Here is an 18,768-nt window from a genome sequence, read left to right as displayed (position 1 = left end):
GAACACTTCATAAGTAATAGAACGCAGTACGTTGTCCTCGATGGTGAGGGTATCATCTGGAGTGCCCCAGGGAAGTGTGGTAGGTCCGCTGTTGTTTTCTATCTACATAAATGATGTTATGGATAGGGTGGATAGCAAAGTGCGGCTGTTTGCTGATGATACTGTGGTGTACGGGGAGGTGTCGTCGTTGAGTGACTGTAGGAGGATACAAGATGACTTGGACATGATTTGTGATTGGTGTAAAGAATGGCAGCTAACTCTAAATATAGATAAATGTTAATTAATGCAGATGAATAGGAAAAAGTATCCCGTAATGTTTGAATACTCCATTAGTAGTGTAGCGTTTGACACAGTCACGACGATTAAATATTTGGGCGTAACACTGCAGAGCGATATAAAGCGGGACAAGCATGTAATGGCAGTTGTGGGGAAGGCGGATAGTCGTCTTTGGTTCATTGGAAGAATTTTGGGAAGATGTGGTTCATCTGTAAAGGAGACCGCTTATAAAACACTAATACAACCTATTGTTCAGTACTGCTCGAGCGTTTGGGATCCATGTCAGGTGAGATTGAGGGAAGACATAGAAGCAATTCAGAGGCGGGCTGCTAGATTTGTTACTGGTAGGTTTGATCATCACGCGAGTGTTACGGAAATGCTTCAGGAACTCGGGTGGGAGTCTCTGGAGGAAAGGAGGCGTTCTGTTCGTGAATCGCTACTGAGGAAATTTAGAGAACCAGCATTTGGGGCTGACTGCAGTACAGTTTTACTGCCGCCAACTTATATTTCGCGGAAAGACCACAAAGATAAGATAAGAGGGATTAGGGCTCGTACTGAGGCATATAGGCAGTCTTCTTTCCCTCGTTCTGTTTGGGAGTGGAACAGGGAGAGAAGATGCTAGTTGTGGTACGAGGTACTCTCCGCCATGCACCGTATGGTGGACTACGGAGTACGTATGTAGATGTAGATATTGATGTTTCATCAATTTCTGCTCAATAATACACGCAGGTGACAAATGTCTTGGGATACTTCGTAATATAATATCGGATCTCCTTTTGCCTGGTGCAGTGTGCAACTCTATGTGGTGTTGACCCCACAAGTCGTTGGAAGTCCCATGCAGAAGTATTGAGCCACGCTGCCGATACAGCCATCCATAGTTCCGAAAGTGTTGCCGGTGCAGGATTTTGTTCACGAAGTTACCTCTCTATTATGTCCAAAGTCTGACGATCTATGTGGCTCTAGTTGTCCAGAAAGAATCGCGAATAGCTGTTTCCCAGTGACGTGGCATAGTGTAATCCACAAAAGTTCCATCGTGATCTGGAAAACTGAAGCCAATGCATACTGCAAATGGTCTCCAAGCAGCTGCACATAACCATTTTCAGTCAATGATCGCTTCAGTTGTACCAGAGTACCCAGTCCATTCCATGTAAGCACAGCCCACACCATTACGGAACCGCTACTAGCTTGCACATTCCTTTTTTGACAACTTGGGTCCTTGGGTTGTGCGATCTGCGCCACACTCAAACCCTACCGTGAGCTGTTACGAACTGAAATTGGGACTCATCTGATCTGACCACAGTTTTGCAGTAGCCTAGGGTCCAATCAACAGGGCCACGAGACCAGGAGAGCCACTGTAGGCGATGTTGCGCTGTTAGCTGCCATAGCATATCAACACCAAATTTCGCCGCCCTGCCCTAACCGGTGGCGCGTCGCAAAAACCGTCAAGTGTCGACGCGACATGGCAACGTAAAGCCTTCGGGTTGGTTACGAGCTCAGCCCCTTCACTACACGGCGATCCAGTTCCGCTGTCTGCAGCGCGATTTGCAGACACTTTCACGTACGACGGACCACCGAACAGAGAACGTGTAAATAAGCAGGAGAGGTCGCTCATACCCGAACCATTTGCTGCATCCGCCAGTATCAAGTACAATGAATCAGGAAGAAACGTACCATCACCGTGCGACTATTCAGGATCAAAAGCCGCGACGGTCACGGCATTACGTAGCCAGCCAAGAGAGGCGGTATGCTCCGAGTACAGCAAAGCCGACCGCAACGCCGCTGTCGCCTCTAAGGGACCTCTGAACGGATTTGGCGACCTGTTGTTAACCTGTTCCGACACACCTGGCAAGATTGTAGAAACTGGAACTCTTACAGACCATGATTTAAGTGCTTGTCGGTTCCAGTTTGCTCCTCTCAAGGTGCGCAAGAACTTAAACATTTGATAGTCAGGAAGTAGTGGACGAAAAATGACTGTGCAAGCTTCGTTTTGTTGTTCAAAGTACTTGCATTTAATTGTTAACTAGTTTCCCTGATAAAAAAGAGTTACAGTGTTGGTTACTTGTTTCGTTTGACGGTCAACGAAGACCATTTGCGGTGAATACTTAAATACACAGAGTGCATACATGCTACTGCGTTTCCTGTGAAAGTTCTCGAAGTTCAGAATACTTCAGATGGCGACAATTTGTATGAACTTTCTGTCCGACAGTTGTAGGTAGTCACTGTGTTCAGACAGCTTTCACCATGGCAACTGCCGGGGAACCTGTGGACCTGATCCTCCCAGTGGTCATTCTGTTGCAGAAGATGCGACACACGAACGAACTGCTGGTGGACAGACTCCCAGCGCTCGCCAGTCGATGCCGGAAGTTGCCGGATGGCGCAACTTCGTGCCTCCATTAACAAAGTGCGGCCTCCGCCATCGCCTTTCCGGGAATTCGATCGTAAGGAAGAGTCACGGTCGTGCAACATTGCACGGATGGAACAGAATTTTCTGGTACGTAACATCAAGGGGGATGATGATGAAGATGATGGTGATGTTGTTTGGCTTGTGGAGAGCTCAACTGCGCCGTCATCAGCGCCTGTACAAAGTCCCACATTTTTCACAGTCCAGTTTCTTGCACAGTCCCATCTATCCACTCTCACAAATGATGACGAAATGAAGAGGACAACACAAATACCCAGATCGCGGGCAGAGAAAAGTCACCAACCCGGCCGGGAATCGAATATGGGACTCCGTGATCCAGAGGGAGCAACGCTAGCCACTAGACAACGAGCCGCGGACATCAAGGAGGAGGACAACAACGAACACGTTCGTCGTACGACCCACATAGATTTCTGCGCTTATTTCAAGAAGTGTTGCTTGTCTGTTAGCACTGACCACCTTACGCAAACGCCACTTACGTCGTTCGTTCACTGAAGGCTATCGGTCACTGTGTTGATCGTTGTTGGGGGTAACGCCTTAAATTTTAGTATTCTCGGCATTGTCTTGACACTGAGAATCTCGGAATACTGACTTCCCTAACGATTTCCGAGATCTTATTGGTTGGGCACTCTGTCATGGTTGTGATCTCTACTACTAATTAATCTGCCCAATAACCGAAAATTAATTAACTGTGATAGATATTTACAAGTAGATAGCTTACATGTGCGACAGATGACGTACCTGTTTTGACTGAGAGGATATACTGGACAACCTAAGAGGCGCCTTGGAAAGAACTCTGAGATTATCGTTGCCCCATTGAGCACACCAGACCGATACGTCGGTAGCGTCTGTTCATCCAGCTGTATACTGACTCATACATAAACGATAAAATGTAACCAGAAGCAAAATGTCCTCTGTCCCAGGTTCGAACCTACCACCGTTTAAATTTTGATTAATAATCAGAGTTGGCGGCCGAAGACTTCCGGCATAAGAAGTCACCCTCATTCTGCCGACGGCCTTCTCAAAGAGGGCGGAGGAGCGGCTAGAGGTTCAGGGCACTGTCTTGCACTAACGGTGGGACGCTGACCCTAAAGGCGGAAGAATCAGCAATGACCAACGCCACACATACGTGTGCATACGTGTACCCACAGGACATGCACCCTGTAATTGAAAATGTGTTATGATGATCCCTCCATTGGCAAAAGATTCCGGAATAGTCCCTGATTCAGATCTGCGGGAGGGGAGTACAAAAATAAACAACGAACATTCTAGGAGTCGGGACATGGAATGTCAGAAGCTAGAATGAGGTAGGGAAGCTAGAAACTCTGAAAAAGGGAAATGCAAAGGCACAACCTAGATACAGTGGTGGGTCAGTAAATCGAAATAGGGGAAGACAAGGATTTCTGGTTAAATGAGTACAGGGTAATACCAACAGCAGCAGAAAATGGTATAACGGAGGTAGGATTCGTTACGCGTAGGAAGGTACGGCAGAGTGAGTGTTACTGTGGAACGTTGAGTGATAGGGTTATTCTTATCAGAATCGAAAGCAAATCAACACCGACAACGATAGTTCAGGTATACATGCCGACGTCGCAAGCTGAAGATGAAAAGATAGAAAAAGTGTATAAGGATACTGAATGGGTAATATTATACGCAAAGGAAGATGAAAATCTCAGTCTTAGGGGACTTAGGGGACTTGAATGCAGTTGTATGGGAAGCAGTAGAAGAAAAGGTTGCAGTAGAATATGAGGTTGAAACAAGCAGTGGGGGAGGAGAAAGACTAACTGAGTTCAGTATTAAATTTCAACTAGTAATACCGAATACTCTGTTCGAGAATCACAAGACGAAAAGGTATAATTGGAAAAGGCCGGGTGATACGGGAAGATTTCAGTTAGATTACGTCGTGGTTAGACAAAGACTACGAAATCAGATTCTGGATTGTTAGGCGTCCCCAGGCGAAGATATAGACTCAGATCACAATGTAGGAGTGATGAACAGTAGGTTGAAGTTTAAGCGATTTGTCCGCAAGAATCAAAATGCAAAGAACTGGGACACGGAAATGCTACGAAACGACTAGATACACTTGAGTTCTCTAAGACCGTAGACACTGTTCAGCAATACTGAAATTCAAGTCACCGAGGGATCAAATAAACAGGAAATGCAGGGAAGCTAAGACGAAATGGCTGCATGAATAATGTGAAGAAATCGGAAAAGAAAGGTTGTCGGAAGGACAGACTCAGCTTACAGCAAAGTCTAAACAAACTTCGCTGACCTTAAAAGTACGGGTGGTAACATTAAGAGTCCAACGTGAATTCCACTGTTAAAAGCAGAGGAGAGAGCGGAGAGGTAGAAAGAGTACACCGAACGCCTCTATTAAGGAGAAGATTTGTCTAATGTGATACAAGAAGAAACAGGAGTCGATTTAGGGGACATAAGGGATACCGTATTAGAATCAGAGTTTAAGAGAGCTTTGGAGGACTTAAGATCAAAGAAGGCAGAAGCGATGGGTAAAATACCATCAGAATTTCTAAAATCATTAGGGTAAGTTGCAACAAAGCGATTACTGACATTGGTGTGTAGAATGTATGAGTCTGACAATAGACACTCTGACTTTCGGAAAACATCATCCACACAATTATAAAGACTGGAAGTGCGAGCATTATCGCACAATCAGATTAACAGCTCAGGCATCAAAGTTTCTTACAAGAATAACATACGGAAGAAGTGACAAGAAAATTGAGGATGTGTTAGATGATCAGTTTGGCTGTAGGAAATATAAATGCACCAGAGAGGCAATTCTGACGCTGCTGGTGATATTGGAAGCAAGACTAAAGAAAAATCAAGACACGGTAACAGGATTTGTCGATCTAGAAAAAGTTTTCGGCAAAGTAAAATGGTGCGAGATGTTCGAAATTCTGAGAAAAATAGGGTTAAGCTATCGGTACAGACGAGTAATATACGATATGTACAAAACCAAGAGGGAATAACGAAAGTGGAGGACCAAGAATGTAGTGTTAGAATTAAAAAGTGTGTAAGACAGATGTAGTCCTTCGCCCCTACTGTTCACTCTGTACATCGAAGAAGGAATGATGACAATAAGAGAAAGGTTCAGGAGTGGAATTAAAATTCAAGATGAAAGGGTATCAATGATACCATTCGGTGATGACATTGCTATCCCGAGTAAAAGTGTAGAAAAATTACATCAACTGTTGAATGGAATGAGTTCAGAATATGGACTGAGAGTAAATCGAAGAAAAACGAAAGTAATCACAAGTAGCAGAAATGAGAGCAGCGAGAAACTTAACATCAGGATTGATGATCAGGAAGTAGTTGAAGTACGGAATTCTCCTACCTAGGTAGCAAAATAACCAATGGCGGACGGAGGACGGAGGACATCTAAAGCAGACTAGTACCGGCAATAAAGGCATTCCTGTCCAAGACAGGTCTACTAGTATCAATTTGAGGAAGAATTTTCTGAAAATATACGTTTATAGCACAGCTCTGTAAGGCAGCGAAACATGGACTGTGGGGAAAACTGGAGAAGAAGAGAATCGAAGCATTTGAGATGGGGTGCTCCGGTCGAATGCTGAAAATCAGGTGGACTGATAAGGTAAGAAAGGAGAAGGATCTGCGCAGAATTGGAGAGGAAATGAATATATGGGAAACACTGATAAGAAGAAGGGACAGAATTGTAGGAGGCCTTTTAAGCCATCAGGGAATGACTTCCATGGTACTAGAGGGAGCTGTAGAGGGGAGAAACTCTAGAGGAAGACAGACACTGGAATACATGTAGCAGATAACTGAGGACGTAGGTTGCAAGTGCTACTCTGAGATGAAGAGGTTGGCACAGGAGGGAAATTCGTGGTGGGCCGCGTCAAACCAGTCAGAAGACTGATGACTCAAAAGGAAAAAAAAAGCTTCTCCTCACCAACAGAGAGATTGTTGCTCTAGTGCTACTAGAGTCGCTGTCACGAAATTAGACACATCAAGGCCATTCTTGCTAAGCTGTGTGGTTCGTCCTCTTAATGTCTTTGCTAGCGCCTGTACACTTAACAGCGCAGAATGTCAGCACCAGCTGTATTTTCAGTGTTTCCGTGCGATGTCGTATATTCCGTAGAACAGTGCATTGACAGACGTTTGCTTGTGAGCGAAATTGAGGAGCAAGGGCCTACGTCTAGGCTAGTCCACTCTATGTCCACAAAGGGCGAAAAGATATTCCTAAACAATCAAAACTGTCATATCGGAAGCACTGAATTTTTGATTGACCTGGTCAACAGTTAAGAGCCCAGAAATAACATAATTGTTGTGCCAGTTCATGAAACCTTGTGGTATTTTCGAATCGACTGTATTCCGTATTAACAATGCAATAACATTGACAGAACTGTAGATGTGAGTATGTGGTTTGACGCTTTATGAAAGGGTTTTTATTTAAAACAGAAATTACGGAAATTGATGTGCTTAACGAAAAGGTAGTGCATAGATCTGTGCATAACGACACAGGAGAGTATCCGACGCCTACCAAAACAGACAGTGAAAAACCTTAGTATTCTGGCTTACGTACCTCCGTTCTTTGTGTACTCCGCTCACTTCGTTTTCGATTCAGAAATTGTAATGATGAGCGATAATTTCTAATGGAATGCAGAGACATTGCAGCAGCAAGGGCGAAGTTTTGTGGAAAATTAATTTACTGCGTGCTGAGGGCAATCGTCTTACAGCATAGTCCGATGAAACTTGGTTTATACAAAACAATACGCACTAACACAGGGTTTACCTAAAGTCCGGGAGCAATTTCAGTTATTTATCACACAAGAACTAAACGCCAGCCGGAGTGGCCGTGCTGTTCTAGCCGCTGCAGTCTGGAACCGAGCGACCACTACGGTCGCAGGTTCGAATCCTGCCTCTGGTATGGATGTGTGTGATGTCCTTAGGTTAGTTAGGTATAATTAGTTCTAAGTTCTAGGCGACTGATGACCTCGGAAGTTAAGTCGCATAGGGCCAGAGCCATTTTGAACCAAGAACTAAACATTGTAAGATGTCATACATATATTGCATTTTGAAGAGAAACTCTGAAAGTTTTTGTCATTTTATTTTTTATTATTTTTTATACAAACGTCCGATAAGCAAACCTGGCAGACGTCAATAATGTAATCGAATTCTTGCCATACCCGTCTCAGGATGGCATCTTCAACTGTGGCAGTCGCTTCCCGTATTCTGTCTCGGAGCTCTGCTACATCACGTGGTAGAGGTGGTACATACACCAGATCTTTTATGTGTCCCCACAGAGGAAAGTCATACGGAGTGAGATCTGGTGACAAGGGAGGCCATTTGGCCATTTCATTAAACAGCTCCCTCCGCACCTGAACTAGTCATGTTTGCGACTAGTGCCGACTATAGTTAAATTAGTCTGAGGCGTTATACATGAAAAAAACTTTCACAGTGTATCTTAAAAATGGCACACTTATGATATCTATACAGTGTTTGGTTCTTGTGCAATAAGTAATTGAAAGTGTTCCCGGACTTCATGTACACCCTGTATACGAGCGTTGTCCAGAAAGTAAGTTCCGATTGGTCGCGAAATGGAAACCACTGCGAAAATCCGGTAAAGCGTTGCACAGGTGTGTTGTACAGTGCCTCTGGTATGCCCGTCGATCGTGTCGCGTCGCTCTTTTCAGTTTTGAGTGAACAGTGAGCACGTAGAGATGCGTAGGGAATAAAGTCTCCTGCCAAGTATGAGGGCTTGTGTCATGCAGCCCACATAACACAGCAGTCGAGCAGTTCCTTCTTCATACCAATTCGCACACTGCAGGGGAAATGAAGACGTTCCTGCAGCATTCACGATGAAAAGTGTTTCATCACCGACAATACAGTCCGTCGTTGGCTCCCCAGAGTCTCATCTCTACTCACAAGAACCGCTGACAATGAAGACAATTTTTTTCCACAGACAACGAGCTGCAGAGCAGTGCAGATAACTGGCCGAAAGCACAGGCGGTTGCTTTCTATAACGAGGATATTAGAAAGTTGATACGACACTACGACAAAACTAGAAGTTGGAGCTGCGACTATGTAGAGAAGTAGGTGGAAGCTGTACCTAACTGTAGCAAACAAAACGTTTCTGGTTTTCACTGTGCTTTCCATTCGCCACCGATTGGAACTTACTTTCTGGACAACCCTCGTATTTTGCTCGACATCAGAGGAAACATTGTCCTGAAAGCACGCACTCGGTGATTTGGGTGATGGATGCAGTGACGAAACGTCAGCATCAACACCAAATAACAAAAATTCTTGAGGTGGGGAGTATTCTCGGCAACATTAAGGCAAACTGAGATGCGTACATATCTGACACGATACAATATTGATGTCTCAGATGTTATTAAAATTAATTTCGTACTTTTATTAACAAATTTCTTGTTGGGGTTTGGTACAACTTCCAACCAATGCAATTTCATGTGCGATGACACATGTAGCTACGCAGGAGAAACAGTTTCACACCTCTTATGGTATTTAATTTTTCAAAATAACATTTGGCTCAAAGTAACAATTGAGATCCAAATTATGCTTGGTGAAACAAAGCATAGTATGGCAGTAACAATACGAAAATTACGAAAAGGTAACAGCAGAGTATGAATAAAAGGTAGTTTTTGTTAAGTCCTGCTAAAACTACAGTCTGCTTTGTCACGACCTGAATTTTCCAAGTAATATAATGAAGAAAAAATATCAATATTAAAGGCTGACAGCTGAGGCAATAAGCTAAAAACGTGGAAAAGGTTACTCAAGTACCAGCAGCCGACTCGGAGAAGATAAGACGTATGTAGTAAATATCGGTAAATTGTAATTGCTCAAAATAACTATTTTCAAGTATATATTCTGTAAATTAACGTGGTCGAATAATGAAAGGTCAAGTAAATGATTACTTTTTCAGTTTGTCTGAAATGTAACAAAGATGAGGTATGGCATATCAAATTCCACTGTATTATAGTAATTTGTGATATCTAGTTCGAAATTTTTGTTACCACTCAATCCTGCAGCCAGTGGCATATCGAGGATTTTGTTTTGGGAGGCGCTTGACCCAACAGAGCTTAGCCTTCCTCAAGGTAAACATTAATATACTTAAAAGCACACATAATTGAATTTTGCTCATTTAACGCATAGCGAGTCTCCCCAGATAATGCTTTGCAAATTCTTTAATGACTTCGATAGGTTGTAGGCCCAGCTGTATCTCGGTGAATGTTTATTGCAGACATAACATTCAACCTGTCATCCGTCATTGTCGTACGAAGGTAGGAGTTTATTAGTTTAAGCTACAAGAAGCTGCGCTCCCCAGTACCAGTAGATTCTGCTAATGTAGCGAGAATTTGTAAAGGAATTTTTGTATTAGGGAAACATTCATTTGTCTCTTGATGTGTATCTGCTCCTATTTTCGGAGGGGGAGGTATGTTCCCTGTCTCTCCAGAGCTCTTTGCACAGAGTTATTTCTCCCAATAACGAGAGAGGATGAGGCAATTTACTGCTGTAAACACGTGCAGCTGGCACTAAAGAGCTCAGATTTTCTGTTTTTACGATGGTACATGATGTATGTGTGAACAGGTCGAGAATTGAAGAGTGTTCTGTTCTCGAAAAGCGACTCCTCAACTGTACCAATACAAAATCGATGAAAGGAAGGATTACATTCAATCTGAAACAAAACAACACATGACATTATTCTCGAATTCGAAAGAGCAGAAAAGAAAGAAATGCCGCATAAAGCAAAAAGTGTATGTACGGATTAATGATTTATTTTACCTGTAGCACTTTTTAACATGCGGTAGTTCTACATTTGAGCGATGAGCAGAACGTTTGGCGATTCTGAGTGCCTGCACTGGGATGTCCAAAGGTTCTACAATATGACACGACTCTTGGAAAATTTCTTCATATTTCGTTTCTCTGTGTCGTTCTAGTGTTCTTATTACAGTATCTACCATCTCATAGAAAAGGTGTTGCCGTGAAAGAGAAACAGTAATTTCAAATACAACGTCGGTTACCGTCAAAGTTAAAACAAAGTCATGTCGTTGAATAGAAGCCAGAAGACTTGCACTTTCCCATGACGGAGAAGTTCCCTCCATTTCTTCAATGAATTGTACGATGAGTCAAAGAGCTCTCTGAATTGAAGGAGTGCATCAAGCCTTTCAAGCCTGTGTGTATCACTAAGACTTTGTATCTTAACTCTTTTCGTATCTGGGTGTTTTTCAAGGATAGATCGCTTGATAAGTGCTAACCATTTTGCTCACTCGCGCCCAAAATTGTAAACGCAACTTAAAACTCCCGTCATATTTCGAATACTAGGCAAGCTGCTCACGATAGCTAGGTTTAGTTTATGCGCTGCACAATCCATATAAGCCGCTAGCGGTTGGAGCTGATTTATTCGGGATTGAACGCCACTGAACTTTTCAGACATGTTGGCACTCCCCATAATAACCTTTGCTCTCAAATTCTTAACTTGTAGACCGAATTGATTTAATGCTTACAACGCCCATCATATTTCGAATACTAGGCAAGCTGCTCACGATACCTAGGTTTAGTTTATGTGCTGCACAGTGCATATAAGCCGCTAGCGGTTGGAGCTGATTTATTCGGGATTGAACGCCACTGAACTTTTCAGACATGTTGGCACGTCCATAATAACCTTTACTCTCAAATTCTTAACTTGCAGACCGAATTGATTTAATGCTTGAACGATTTGATCGCTTAATACAGCACCAGTCATGTCAGTTGCAGACACAAAGCAAATAATGTCTTCGTGAATTGTGCTTCTTTGTAAATTCAGATACCTGATACATAAACTGAGTTGTTCTGTATCACTGGTATCCGTTGTTTCGTCGCTAAGGACAGCATAATATTTTGCTTCTTTGACTACTAGTACCTGTCCCATAATGAGAGAATGGCAACAATCAATCAGCTGATACTGAGTTGTTTTGCTCAGATATGTAGCATTTTTTGGGGCCGTCGCTAAATGTTTCTGGAGAGACGAGTCACCTGAGTCAGTGCAAAATTTTAAAAGTACTCGAAATTTTCCTTGGCTGATTTCATCACTCAGTGTGCCATCATCTCGGTGGCCTCTAAACGATGCAGTATGTTGTCTCGACCACATAATATTATCGTCTATATTACAGGAATCAGCCGCTCTCTGTTTGATTTAATGATTTTCAGTTTATCAATTTCGATTAAATTAGTTACATTTTTTCAGGGTTTTCATATGAAATTTTAAAGTGTGTGCTTTTTAAAACTGCCATTTTGTGATAATCGCCAACAGAATGGTTTCTGAAGATATCTATTGCTTTTTTGTATTTGCAAAGTGGACGAATGACTAAAGGTCTTAGAGCCACAGAATGTTTGCCCCAGAAACCAGGACGATAAAACAGTACGCAAGGCCAACAATTTGCACCGTTCTGTTGTTGGCTGTAGACTAGTCAAGAGTATTACTTTAGCCAATCGGGGCTGAACTTCCTTTTTGGTCCACCTTATGTCTGCTCCGGATATTTATAATTACGAGGTTGTTCTGAAGACTCCGTCAGATGTTTATACACTGCTAGCCATTAAAATTGCTACACCACGAAGATGTGCTACAGATGCGAAATTTAACCGACTGGAAGAAGATGCTGTGGTATGTAAATGATTAGGTTTTCAGAGCATTCACACAAAGTTGGCGTCCGTGCCGACACCTACAACGTACTGACATGAGGAAAGTTTCCAACCGATTTCTCATACACAAACAGCAGTTGACTGGCGTTGCCTGGTGAAACGTTGTTATGATGTCTCGTGTAAGCAGGAAAAATGCGTACCATCATGTTTCCGACTTTGATAAAGGTCAGATTGTAGCCTATCGCAATTGCGGTTTCTCGTATAGCGACATTGCTGCTCGTGTTGGTCGAGATCCAATAACTGTTAGTAGAAGATGGAATCGGCGGGTTCAGGAGGGTAAAACGGAACGAGGTTCTGGATCCCTACGGCTTCGTATCACTAACAGTCTAGATGACAGGCATCTTATCTGCATGGCTGTAACGGATCGTGCAGCCACGTCTCGATCCCTGAATCAACAGATGGGGACGTTTCCAAGACAACAACCATCTGCACGAACAGTTCGACGACGTTTGGAGCAGCATGGACTATCAGCTCGGAGACCGTGGCTTCGGTTACCCTTGACGCTGCATCACAGACAGGAGCGCCTGCGATGGTGTACTCAACGACGAACCTGGGTGCACGAATGACAAAATGTCATTTTTTCGGATGAATCCAGGTTCTGTTTACAACACCATGATGGTCGCATCCGTGTTTGGCGACATCGCGGTGAACGCACATTGGAAGCGTGTTTTCGTCATCGCCATACGGGCGTGTCACCCGGCTTGATGGTATGGGGTGGCATTGGTTACATGTCTCGGTCACCTCTTGTTCGAATTGATGGCACTTTGAACAGTGGACGTTACATTTCAGATGTTTTACGACCTGTGTCTCTACCCTTCATTCGATCCCTGCGAAACCCTACATTTCAGCAGGCTAATGCACGACCGCATGTTACAGGTCCTGTACGGGCCTTTCTGGATACTGGAAATGTTCGACTGCTGCCCTGACCAGTACATTCTCAAGATCTCTCACCAATTGAAAACGTCTGGTCAATGATGGCCTAGCAACTGGCTCGTCACAATACGCCAGTCACTACTTTTGATGAACTGTGGTATCGTCTTGAAGCTGCATGGACAGCTAAACCTGTACACGCCATCCAAGCTCAGTTTGCCTCAATTCCCAGGCGTATCAAAGTCGTTATTACGGTCAGAGTTGGTTGTTCTAGATACTGATTTCTCAGGATCTATGCACCCAAATTTCGTGAAAATGTAATCACATATCAGTGCTGGTATAATATATTTGTCCAATGATTTCCCGTTTATCATCTGCATTTCTTCTTGGTGTAGCAATTTTAATGGCTAGTAGTGTACTTTCCCTCGTCACTGAGTACTTTTCCCACTACAAAGAAATATCAAAAGTATTTTCAGCGCAAGAAGTCGATTTACTAGCCGCTCCCACTGACACTATTTCTGATTCTGTACGAACAACAAACAAAAACCACAACTTGTACACGAATTAGGGAATCACACATAAGCAAATCGAAAACGTACCAACAACTAAAATAACTCTTCGGAACTATGTTACAGGGTTATTTAAAAAGGCCAATAATTATTTAAGGGATTAAAGTGAAACTCATTAATATGATTTTTTTATTTTATTATTATTATTATTATTATTATTATTATTATTATTATTATGAGTCTCTGTAAAAGTTACATATGAACTAACCTACTCGACCAAAATGCATGAAACAGCAGATTTTTTGCGATTTTTAAGTTGGTCTCACAGTAAAGTTATTCTTATTGATGAGTATTTTAACCCATTGAAAGATTATTTACCGATTTTAGGTAAATAAAGCGGTATAAAGGTATGAAATTCACGGCAACACCGGCATGCTCGCTAAGAAAGCTAGTTTAAAAAGAGTTCAGAACCGGACAAACCCGATGATTGATATTACATTATGCTTTACGCCAAGTATACTGCACGCTGTTCCTGGCAGGGCACGCAGAGAGGATCGAGTGCTCAGAGCATTTATGTTGCCAACAGTGAAATGTGGTTTCCCGCCAAAAGAACTTATTAAAAACCACTATAAAACACTTCATTTTTTTCGTGCCTTTAAGAAAACGATTAGATTGTGATTTTTTAAGGACTGAGTATGTTGCGCAACCAAAAGTATGAGACAGTTTAATTTATTCCTTTGTTTGAAACTAGAAAAATATTATGAAATGTGGCACAGCGAGTTTACGTAAGAGAAAATGCAGAGCTCGGGGTTATCGTCTTCCTCGACTGAAGGTTCAACACAAGAGGCTGATGTAGTCGCGAGTAAAGTATGTTCAGATGCTTTATATGTCGGTAACAGTTCCTATCAGGTCACATGAAACTGAATGAAACCGTAAACAGCTGTTAATTGATGGTCCATTAACATGATCGGTTTCGCTGTGTTAAAGCAAGATCTTCAGGTGTAAGTGGTGTCCCATAAATTAGCACCAGGGGACACGTCAGTGTTCGTAGCCAGAGAATCCAACCCCATGAAGACGGGAAGTGCCCAACAAATAAAAATTGGCACAACATTGGGGCGGATAGTGCAGGGGATACGGCAATTGTAGTTAGTAGTCCTGAGGGTAAAGCACTATTGGTGACTCTGACTATGCGTCAATAAACCATCAGCTAACAGCTGTCTGTGGTTTCGTTCGGTTTCAAGTCGCCATGAATTGCAATCGCTGTAACAAAGTTGTAGGTTCCTATCTGCGTCAGCACTTCTGTTGACAGTTCATTATTGTGGGTACATTGTTTCTTCCTGCCGATTCCTGCTAGAATCGACAAATGTGAGTTCATCATTTCGGATTTCGTTTTATTTCTCGCTTTAGCTTTAATAATATTCTTCTAGCTAAAAAGGCTTCCCACTTCCGCGTTCTACCCTGGTAACATTAGCCGTGACGGCGCAAAAATTCGCATTTAGTGAAATGGGCTCACATCAATTCCATCTCACTGTGTTGAAGCATTTCATAGCAAAAATTAACATCGTCACTTCGAACCATTTGACAAGAGTTGAATTTTGTCATTGAAAATCTTTTCCTGTTATTGTCCAGGATCATTATTACATGATTCAAAGAGAGGAATCAATGACTCTTTAAAGACACGAGGAGCTTTGGATACTGAAATAAGTAAAAGTCTCCTCAAAATTTCACTGTTTTCTGGAGGTCGTTGCAACAACTGAATTATTAAATGGTACACAAACTGGATGCATCTCAGACGTAGAGCATGTTCCTCTTCTGGGTATGATTAAGATTTTCTCAATTCATTAATCCTATTTTCGAACTGATTTCCTAGATATGTTTTGGGATCTAATTGGTTTTTCAAAGTCAAAATTTCACTTTCTTTGCATAGAACATGTAGGGACAAAAACTATTTTATTAATGATTATGTTAGCACAATGTAGTTATTCGACCACTTACATGTATCCTCTGTGTTGGGTATAAAATGTTATTAACCAGATGCAAATTTGAAAGGATTATCTTGGAAGATATTTAGATACGCCTAACTGGATTCATCAAAAAATAATGAATATGGCATTTTTACAGTGTAACAGTTATCTTTGATTCACGTTATTTCAATGTGCGTTCTAAGCTCTAACTGCTGGTCTGTAGTTCTTGTTACCGCAAGCTTTATGCACAACCATCGCATATCACATCTGTGTGGAATTTTAAGGGGCTCTGCTCCTTTTGAAGTCTGATGAAAATCTCTGTTCAACTGTTGGCGAGCTGAAGAATGCAAAAACTAAGCATATTTTTCATTAACTAAGAAGTGCAGATTTCCTTGGCCGTCTCACTTGCAGCAGAAGTATCAAGTTGAACTAAGTGGCTTACACAAATTATAACAATCAAATCCAGCATTATATTTTGAAAATTTGATTGTCACCTTTGTGAATACCTACAATTACATTTGTATAGTCCGTGAATATACGCTGCAGCTCGTTCAGATCTAATTTCAATTCTTGACGTGTGTCTTTAATTGCTGGTAGCAGAATATTACAGCAATATATACAATATGCTTTTGTGTCGTCGCCTTCAATTCTTCCCAGCCAGTCTGGAAATTTACTATTACATAGCGATTCAGCACGAAATTTCTGGGTATACTGTTCCTTTACTTTACATATGTTAAGCACTAGAACAACAGTACAGATATGCACTGTGTATGCATTTGCAGATTTATTAATACTAGATAGCATAAAAAACGAGTGCATAACGATATGGCCACAAAACAACATGGAAAACGAAGACAAAATACCGTGTATTATGGATGTTTAGGTGATATAAATTTAAGAGCTACTAGGTGTTAGCAAGTTAAATAGTGCTGTTTGCTATACGTACAATTGATCCAGTGACTTTAAAAAATAATTTTACCATAAGACATCTGAATCTTTTAAAACCCACCATAATTCCCATCAGCCAGTAGATGCAAAATCAGCACACAAGACAGGTGGGCAAAATCACTGATTTCGCAATACTGATTCAGAGTCCAGTCCACAGCCACCTACACCACATCGATCGAAAGATCAACGAACTGAACCCAATAAAAAGTTTGTATGAATTTCATTAAGTACATAAAAATTATCAGTAAGATGTACCTACTGAACGTTAAGTCGACAATGATAAGGCACTGACACTGTTTCCAAGTAATCCAGGTTCATTTTCGCTCAACACTACCTCTTCTTTCATCCTTTTCAGTAAAAAAAAAAAAAAAATGAAACCGAAAACAAAAATCTCTTTGTCCACTTTTGATGTCAGTTTTTTGAAAATGTGACAAATACAAACAAAAGCACACTTTGATTACAATTAAAAACCACTTTAACAGCGCATTCTCTTGTGTCTGATTCCACAAACATACAACAATTCCCTATGTGTACAGCAGTACAGCGCACACACTCGCCAACCACACACTCATATATTGGATAGGCAGGTGGTAGTGGCAGTGGTGTGTGTATGTTGCTGCTTTCCAAATGGATGGTGAGCTTGTTAAAACTAGACACATACTATACCAACTTAAAATGGATTATGTAACTGAGTGATGAAAATTGTACTGTACGTAATGTAGTACTAAGACAGTAGGATAATATCAAGTTTAATTTGAGATTTGTCACAGGTCGACGAAATGCTTTTTTTTGGGGGGGAGGGGGCGGCCTTGGGCCTCTTAGCCCTCACCTTGAATCCACTACTGTCTGCAGCTTCTACATCTGTCGTTCACAAAAAGACATCAGAGCTTTCCGATTTTTCTGAAAGTTTTCTTGTTGCTCTAACTTCTAAGTTGGTTCTTATTTAACAATTGGGACACCAATTGCTATCGGTTCTATTACAATTTTTCCCTTCTTAGGAAGTGTATGTTTAATTTCAATGCCAGCATCATTATAATCAGGTAATATAAGAAGTGCAGCTCCAAAACTAGAAACTCTCGTAAAAATTGGTGTTAAATCTCCTTCCATTTACAGAGTATGAGAAAATCTTATAACTGTCGATTATGTTCATCATTTATCAACGATAAAATATATTAAGACTTTTTAAAACAACTGATACAGAAGCACCATTAAAGTTAGTCAGATTATCATTTTCATCAATTACAGTAATTTTTAATTCTTGAGTAGGATAAAAAATAGGATATCTACAGGATAATGTGATTCATAAACTATTGGGCTTTCAAATTCAGCATCTGGTTTAAAAGAAGCAATGGTGTAAGTTTATCTATGAAAAGAAATGGCAATTTACTCATTTGGAATTATTGTAGGAAACTTTTTGGAACAGTTATTTTATTAGCTTCAATAATCTGATATTAAATCCTAGCACACTTGCAATATTATGTTCTTTTATATCCATATACAGCTTCACATCATAATAGTACCTATATTTAAAATTTCATCTGCTAAAATATGAGTAACTGGCTTTTTCCATAGAATAACTTTTTCTAAATTTTTCATGATGACCTAGACAGACTTCTATTGTTTCTCTGTCACTAATAGTTTATTGCTTTTGATATGGTATTTGGAGCTGAATAAAAAGAACTACTAAAACATTTTATAAGTTTCTCTTTTTGGAACAGTTAATGCTTTTTTAAGAGAAGATGAATTATCACTTAACTGAAATAATCTACTGCATCCCATTGACTATTAAAAATTTTATTAAATAAATGGCAGACTGGAAAAAAATAATTCCAGAAAAGAAATCAAGCAGTAAACATGGCGAGTTTTACCATATTCTATTTGGAGTGTCGACATAGGACCAAGTGGTTGGAAAAACAACATTATAGATCGACAATTACATTCTAGCTCCAGGATGGTCAAATTGGAATAAAATTAATGATTTATATGTTTATTCAAAAAGCTTTGATCTACCAAAATATCAAAAATTGATAAACATTTGCAAAAACATTGAAGAAAATGAAAAATTTATATTTCTATTGAAAATAATGAAGAGATTATTGCATTAGAT

This window comes from Schistocerca cancellata, chromosome 1, assembly GCF_023864275.1.
Source record: "Schistocerca cancellata isolate TAMUIC-IGC-003103 chromosome 1, iqSchCanc2.1, whole genome shotgun sequence".
Classification (NCBI taxonomy): domain Eukaryota; kingdom Metazoa; phylum Arthropoda; class Insecta; order Orthoptera; family Acrididae; genus Schistocerca; species Schistocerca cancellata.
This window is presented reverse-complemented; position numbering follows the sequence as displayed.